The sequence below is a fragment of the Lepeophtheirus salmonis genome, chromosome 14, assembly GCF_016086655.4.
Source record: "Lepeophtheirus salmonis chromosome 14, UVic_Lsal_1.4, whole genome shotgun sequence".
Taxonomy (NCBI): domain Eukaryota; kingdom Metazoa; phylum Arthropoda; class Copepoda; order Siphonostomatoida; family Caligidae; genus Lepeophtheirus; species Lepeophtheirus salmonis.
The window spans coordinates 32,582,788-32,591,324 of record NC_052144.2 but is presented as its reverse complement, the minus strand read 5'-3'; the positions used below and the strand labels follow the sequence as shown (position 1 = coordinate 32,591,324).

The 8,537-nt window shown below is 32.8% G+C and overlaps 1 pseudogene; it reads left to right on the top strand.

Moving 5' to 3' along the window:
- The first annotated feature begins 5,132 nt into the window (after positions 1-5,132).
- On the top strand, positions 5,133-7,349 carry LOC121128853 (proteasome subunit beta type-1-B-like; annotated as a pseudogene).
- The last annotated feature ends 1,188 nt before the right edge of the window (positions 7,350-8,537 follow it).

Here is an 8,537-nt window from a genome sequence, read left to right as displayed (position 1 = left end):
GTTTGATAAACCAATTAACTCAGTTTTCAAAAGATGTTGTACTTCCTGTGAGTCAATTACGGGGATTATTGAGTTCCAAAAATGTATTCCGATGGTTACCTGATCACTCAAAGGTGTTTGAAGAAGTAAAAATATGTTGTGTACATCATCAATCCTTAATCCCTATGATCCAAAGAAGCAAGTGATAATAATAACCGATGTATCAATACTACATGGATTAGGATATGCACTTATGCAAGAAGAAGAAGGGTGTCAAAAATTGTTACTCTGCAGGTCAAGATTTATAAGCGAGACTGAATCAAGATACACACATCATGAATTGGAACTGCTTGCTATTCTTAGGGCCATTGACAAATACAAAATCTATCTTTTAGGAGGAGAATTTAATATCAAGACGGATCACAAACTGTTGCTTGGTATTATTAATGGAACTGATATGGGAGCAATCAATAACTCACGTAAACAGAGATTTATAGAAAAATTAGCCCCATACACCTTCAACATAGAATAAACGAAGGGGAAGACTCATTTTATCGCAGATGCATCGAGCAGAAATCAAATTGAGAAACCCATGGAAGGAGAAATTGAGGGATCCAAAATATAAAAAGCAATTTGTTATAAAATATTAAAAGAAGACAAAGCTTTTGATGAAATGTTTGCAGAAAAAGACAAAGATAATATAATGGTATGTCAGTCATTACTAGAAGGAAAGGGAGTCAGAAAGTTACTACCAAACCATCCATCGCATCTTTACATGAAAATGTGGAACCGTTTATCCGTTCAGAAAGATAGAAAGATTAATTTTAATGCACAATTATAGAATTATAGCACCAAGGAAAATTCGTCCCAAAGTGCTCGAAGGAATTCATGAAGCCCCTTTGAGGATGTCTAGAACGAAGGAAAGAGCAAGAACACTGTACTATTGGGCGAATTTTCAGAATGACATAAGTCAAAAATTCAGACTAGTGAAAAATGTCAACGATTTCGAAATAGTCAGCCTGCTAAGACCAATGACTGAGAAATCTGTAAATAGACAATATGAGGTGACGTCGGCAGATATTATCGAATATGGAGTGAAATATTTTCAAGTTTATGTAGATCAATACGGCGGATGGCCCTCCGTGATCCAATTTCACAAAGCTCGAAAAAAAAATATAGTCGGTGCGTTGAAAGGTCACATGATGATATGTGGAATTCCAAACCGTTTGAGAACCGATGGGGGACCTTAATACAAATCTGTAGAATTCAAAGAATTATATATTCATTTTAAAATTCCACATTAGCTATCAAGTTCGCAATATCCCCAAAGCAACTGACATGCTATAGAAATGAAAGATCTCTTTAAAAAATGCTGGAGAAATGGAAATGTTAACATAGAAAAATTCCATTCCGCAATACTAGAGTGGAGGAATACACCAAAGTAGGGTGGTCTATCACCTGAAGATTGGAGATAGGAATTCTATGAGTGCTCCGGATTTACCTATGCTTGAAGTTGGACAACAGGTCCGAGCTCGAAATCATATTAAGGGAGAACGCGATTATATTAGGATTATCGATTCTATTCGTGAAAATCATTGGTCATATATTGTCCAGGATGATAGTGGACGTATGTATTTGAGAAATCGGAGGTTACTCAAACCCAAATACTGATCAAATCTAAAGGGGAGTTGTTATAGCTTTGATAATTATAAATAGAGTGACACATCTCTATATTAATTGTGTCAATACATATATAAATAATAACAATGATTATGAAAACAATTTATAATATATATCACATCAATTCAATGATCACATATATGGATGAACCATAGAGATAACGATAAAGTTACCATAGAACCACAGTGTAAGTATAGATTGCTTACTCATTAGAATGACAAGGACAATTTATTGAAGCGTTCAGCTGATGAACAATAAAGAAACCTAAGGATCAAATCATTCAGTTATTATGTCAACATTATACTTTCAGTTATCAGTAGAAATGTTATTGAAAAATGCTAAAACAAATGGATGGGCGAAATAAGAGTTTATATAGTTGTCCTTCTTTATTATTAATAGAAAGAGGTGATCATCTGAGGTTTTGTTGACTTTAAAAGTTCCGCTCATCCATATAAAATCTAGTGACTCATGGTCTAGACAATATGTTCTAGTAACATTGGATCTTTTCACCTATTTGTATAGTTGTGTTATAGTTGAAAGTAATAGATTGCAAATATAAATTTAATATTATTTATAATAATAAAATGGCAGTTTCTTAGTCCATCTGTATAATTTATTATCTTCTTTAATACATCATTTTAACACACGTTGCATAATGTGTATCACCTCAAAATTATTAAAATTTTAATGGTAAAATAAGAACACTTTTCAATTTAAATAGATACAATATGACATAAAATGTTAAATAAAGATTTGTATATTATTCCAAGACAAAAAATAGACAACACATTGAGCTTTAATAGGTTATTTTATACGATTAATTTGAGGATCAATTTTTGAAGAAGTATGTACATAAGAACAGTTTGATTTTCAATTTTTTCGATTTTCCATTAAGGGTAGTCCAGAAAAGTTGTTTTATGTTATGAAAATAATCGGTAAAAAAGTTCATTGTTCTACAATTTCATCTTCAGGCAGTACGTTTTGCTCAAAGTTTTTGAAAAATATTATAATGAGCGTTATTTTGACTATGTTTTTTGACAAACCGATTTACCAGAATTTTTATAAAATAAAATTACTAGATATTAATAAAGTCAAGAAATAGTATTTCTTTGACTTTTTTCTCAAAGGGTTATTTATCCCGGAAAAAGAGGAAAATTAATACCGATTTTGATAATTTAATTATAATGCCTGTTTTAATGCATTTTCAATATATAGTTTCAGTACTAATACATTCAAAAGTTAATTTTATTGAATTTATTCTTGAAATTCTAATAGAAAGATAGCAAAAGATATAATTTTGTTAAATATCTTTTTAATGACTTGCACCTAATATGTAATAAATTGAAATAAAGGTGAGTTTTATTCTCATATCTTCAATAAGCTTAAAAATTGAATCTATAAACACGACTGACGGATTTCGAAACATAAACACTGATTTACATAAACATTTATAAAAATTAACTAAAATGTAGTTTTATTCTTTGTTCCTTGTTGGAGTGTTGGTGTGGTTGATTTTACACAGAAACTGCGATATGTATGTTGATACTCATTTCTCAACTGAGCTTCAGTTGATTTTAAAAGGGTCAAGTGTGACAATATTATAAAAAAAATTATCTTCTTAGCAGGAAAACTTCTCCCAGGTCAGCTGAGTGCCACTCGAGATATTTATAGAACTCAATTAATGTGATGGGTTTCGTGAAACTAGTTTTCTATTTTTGAAGTTCCGTGATATTTTATTTATTGTAAACAGGAGAGATTTTGAACAAAGGTGTATAAAGTACGTCCAGAAAGTGGGAGCGACTCTTCTAGTTGCTAATCTGAACCAGCTTTTTTATTTTCCAAAGCTGTTATCATTATTATTTAATTATTGAAGACAGAACATCTAATTATAATGTGATAACTAGTGCGTGTGCTCGAGAAAGACGGAGAGTAACAATAAGGGTTTGCTCCGAAGTCATGAGTGTAAGGCCTTGTTGGACTCGGAGTAGAATTAAGTATGGACATTGAACAGTTTCAGTCTCTATTTCCTTGCTACATACGGAGTGGGATTTGAGTTTATTTCCTTCATCCCATAGCTGCTCGCAGCTAATTTAATAAAACGCCATGACAGCTAAGCTGCTCTCCTCCAAAAAAATTATTTAAAATTGTCAGGATTACAACATTTAATTTTCGCTTCTTTTATTTTGACACCTCGGCAAGACAAGCTCTATGCATCACTGATTATGACATAGTTAATACGTAGAGAGACGAACTTTTTATTGAGGAGGTTGTTATTTATATCTTAAAAATATTTTCTTCTTGATTTTTAAAGAATATATATGTATATCATAGATTGGGGACCTACAACAGTTGACGTTATCGTACACAACACAAAAACAATCAAGCAATCTATACTTACTTATAAGCTGTGATTAAATTTCTTATATCAAATATTTAAACTTTAATTTTTAATGTGATTATATTCAAATTATAGTTTTATGGTTGTTTTTGGGCTCTTATCTATCAGAAAAGTCGATGTCAGTATACAAAAACATATTCTACAAATGTTATAAATACTGAGTATTTTCTTTTTTCTAAGGTCTTTGTAATTCGTTTTCCAATGTTCAAAAACTGGTGTAAGCAATTTTAAATATGAAAAATTAGAACTTTTTTCGGAGAAAAGCGCAGAAAATCTTTCATACGGAGTCCATATTTATAGTTGTGTCATTGATTTGAGCATTAAGTATTTGGAAGACATCCAATCTGCTTAATTGTTCTCAACATAAATCAACAAACTTAATAACTTGGCATAAATTTGCAAACTCTGGTAAAATGTTATATTTGATTTGATTGACAAGGACAAAGATGACATTGATTAGACAAAGAGAAACAGTATTTACTATGATATTGTATAAATGAGATTGGAGGCATACGTCTGCACTGACGGGTTCTTATGCAAATTATATATTTTCAACATTCAAGGAAAAGGGACATAACTGACTGTTTCGTTATTTCACGTGATCATTTTTTTCCAAAAATAGTTTTTGTCGAATATCCTTTTTGTCTACTAGGGTTGCTTATATAAATAGCAATGCAACTTCCTTAAATTTACCTATTAATAAATGAACCAGCTGAATTATTTGAAGGGAAAATCGATTGCATCCGTCCTGAGAAAAAATTACCTTCTTCTTTAGTTAGAAACTATAAAGGGCTCTTCCTACGACATTGTTCATTATGTTTATGTTCCATTTTTTAAGTATTTTAATTATTATTCATGGTGTTGCTTCTTTGTAATTCAAAATTTGAATAAACTTAACGTTTTGAATTTTGATAATGTCATCGTTGTCTTGTACAATTTTCAAAGGTATACAAGTTTGATTATTGGTCTGTGTATCTACTTATTGGATACTGAACTGCACCAACACGCATTATTGGGAATTTAAGGAGTTGGAAAGATATTTGATCACTCATATTATTTTATGAACCCACAAAAGATGGATTTTGTAATCATTGCTTCAGATACACGTCTCTGTAACTTCTATAATATTTTGTCTCAAGATGTGCCCAAAGTTTTCGATTTGAGTTGAAATAGTGTTGTTGAAGCATTTGATTGATGGTGTGACGTATTAACAATTGTTCGTGATATCAACTCTCGAATCAAGAGGTATAATTACACTCATGGAAAGGATATTCCATAACTGCATCACTCTTTATTGGAAAAGGTTATTCCTTAATTATATACACAACGTTCTCATTGGTTTGGATGATGAAGGAAATACAGCTAGTTTCACATAAATTCCTGTAGGTAACTATACAAAATTCAAAACATGTTATGGGGCTACATAGACGGAATTCATTCAAACCATTCTTGATAATGGGATTAAGACGAAAAAAAATAGCAAATACCAAACTTTATGAACTTTCAATAGACGAAACCGTTAATTTTGCTTAATTACAGGAGCATAAAGACAAATTAAAACAGAAAATGAAGTCAAAATGATTAACGTCATCTCCAGGGGTGTTGCTAGCTTTGGTCATTTGAAGTGGGGGAGGGGGTTTAGCCCCAAAAATAACCTTCACAGTTATATGATGACTTATATACATAGATTTATTTTATATATATACTAGCAGAGGGTGCATGCGTTGTAGGGCTGAACAGAGGGGAATAGAAACAAGGAATGAAGGTAGAAGAAAAGAGCCATATTGAAGGAGGGATGTAGAAAGATACAGAAGGAGAAGAAAAAAGGGAAGAGACAGAGAGAAGGAGAGAGATATAGATTTACAAGGTAAATTAGGTTGTATATTGGTCAAAAACTGACTCTTAATGACCTCAGAGGCTCAAAAAATTATCATAGGAACATGCTTGGTTATTTGATATGGATATACACTAAGTTTAAGACTGATCTGTTCTACCACTTTATATTCCATATGTGATAACACCAAAACAGGCTTATAGAATGTACCATATAAAAGTTTTTATAACTACTCGTTATCACAAAAAGAGGTTGGGATAGAGACTAAGCGTATCTGTATATATATAAATAGAGTATATCTGTGTGGATGTCCTGTCTATACGTTCCTACACCATTGAACCTAGGAGGCTGAAATTTTGCATGGGTCTCTCTTTTGAGCTTGGACAGACTAAGACGGGGGTTTTGATTTTTGGGAGGTCATATAAGTAGGGCTTATACTATACCCAAACCCAAAAACTTTTTTGCAGCTGAAGGAGACTAGATAAGGTGTTGAATTATTTATCAATAAGTGATTGGCGTTTCAAAAAACAACTAAACGAATAACTACGTTTTCTAAATTTATTCAAAATCAAAAAAGTTATGGGCTAAAAAAAGAAATCGGTGAAAATTGCAATTTTGATAATTTCAGGGGAAAAAATGAAATTCCAATTGAATTTGTGATTAGTAAATGGAATAAATTTTTAAAAATTTGTCTGGAGATTCGCTTGCATATTAATTTGCCAAATAAAAATTAATGTTAAACTGAAATATATGTCATTTTCTGAATAATTTTCAATTTTTTTCCTTTTTTTCTCTCTTTTTCTTTTCCATTTTTTCATCAAACGTCAATTTTCATTTTTTTAAGAAAAAATCCCACATGACGATGCTTTTTGCACAAAAAATGCCGATGCAACCTATAATTAGAGTATTTTTAATTTCCGGAACATTTTGTCACATAATTTTTGCCATATTTGCAAAAATGAAACAGTTATCGTGTGTCATTTTTTTACAACATTATTCTTCATAACTATTTATTTTTCCAAGTACGAAAAAAATGCTGTTAGGTTTGTGTTCCTTTTACAATTCCAATAAATGATATTAACTTTTTTGCAATTTTCTTTGGGAATTTCAATTTGGGAATTCTTTGAAGTAAAAAAAATAGACTTCTCATCTAGAGAATTTTTTAGATGCCTATATGTTGGTATTTTCTGAATATTTTTTAAATTTTCTCAATTAATTTGACCATTTTCAATGTGATTTCTATTTCCTTCCTTAGCCCGAGCAACACCAGGTAATCTTTACTAGTATATATATATATATATGTATCAATTATCATGTAAAAGCATTGAAAATAAATTTTGAAAAATAACATTTTAAATAAAATATATATTTATCATTTATGTAGAAGTTCAAATAAGCATTATTTTTTTTCTTATGAGTAGTGATTTACTGGGTTGGAAGCAAAACGTGGACTGCTAATAATTACTATTTATGTAATTGAAATAGAGAGGTTTTGTGATGTTTCCTGCATATTCCATATCTCCTGTCCTTTCTCAATAAGTAAGCAATAATAAACATTTCTCAAATCTTTCCTCATGAGTGAGCAAGAAGCAAAAGACAAAGGATCTCAGACCTTCTGCATACTAAAATTGAGGTGCCAGAGATTAGGGACATTGTGAAATGCTAAAAGAGCCTCATTTTCAGGGTGGTCTAGATCAAAAAGGATGGAAAATACCTCTCAAGGAAAGAAGGAAGTGGGGGACACAAATTTATAAGGGATTCTGAGTTTCTGAGGGGACCTGAAGAAGAAGATCAAGGAGGACAGCACAAAGTCCATGAATCGACTCTCTAACGAGTTTGACGTGGACGAGGGGACAATCAGGAGGGTGGTGAAGGAGGACTTGGGGTTGTTCTCTTACACAAGGACCCCACGCTACCTGTAGATGGACATTCTGAAGGAAAAGAGACTGCAAAGGGCAAGAAAGTTCGTGCGTGGATCAAGGAAAATGAATCCACAGTAAAAAAATTATCTGACAAGAAGATTTTCACCGTGGACCAGGTCTACAGCCGCCAGAACGACCTTTGGATTGGGGGATCGCCAGAGGAGGTCAAGGGGGTGTTCTGTAGAAAAAAATCCGGCCCAAAAAATGGTCTGGGGTGGGGGCGTGGCGTCCGACGGCAAGAAGATGGCTCCCTTCTTTTTTTTAGTCTTGGGAGAAAATCGCCCAGGAATCCTACTACAAGGTACTGAGTTCACCATACTTCCATGGTTCAAGGCAACCTACCCAGAGGACAACCATGTGTGGACCCAATATGGTGCACCCTCATACACATTGGTCAAATGCCAGAAGTTCTGTGCCGACAACATGGCTGATTTTTGGCCCAAGGATTTGAACCCGTTTGACTTTGCTGTGTTGGGCACTTTGGAGATGGAGACTAAGCGGACATCTCACCCGAACGTGGACACCTTGAAGGACGCCAATGTGAAGGAGTTGAACAACTTATCCGAGAAGTTCATCATCAACTCCTGCAATGCTTTTCGCCGCCTAGTGGAGGCTGTGATTACTGCTGAAGGCGGCCATATTGAGTGAATATGCTCACAAAGGTCGTGTCTCAAAGTTTTGTAAAAAAAATTTCAAAATTATTGATATTTTTTTGGAAATCAGT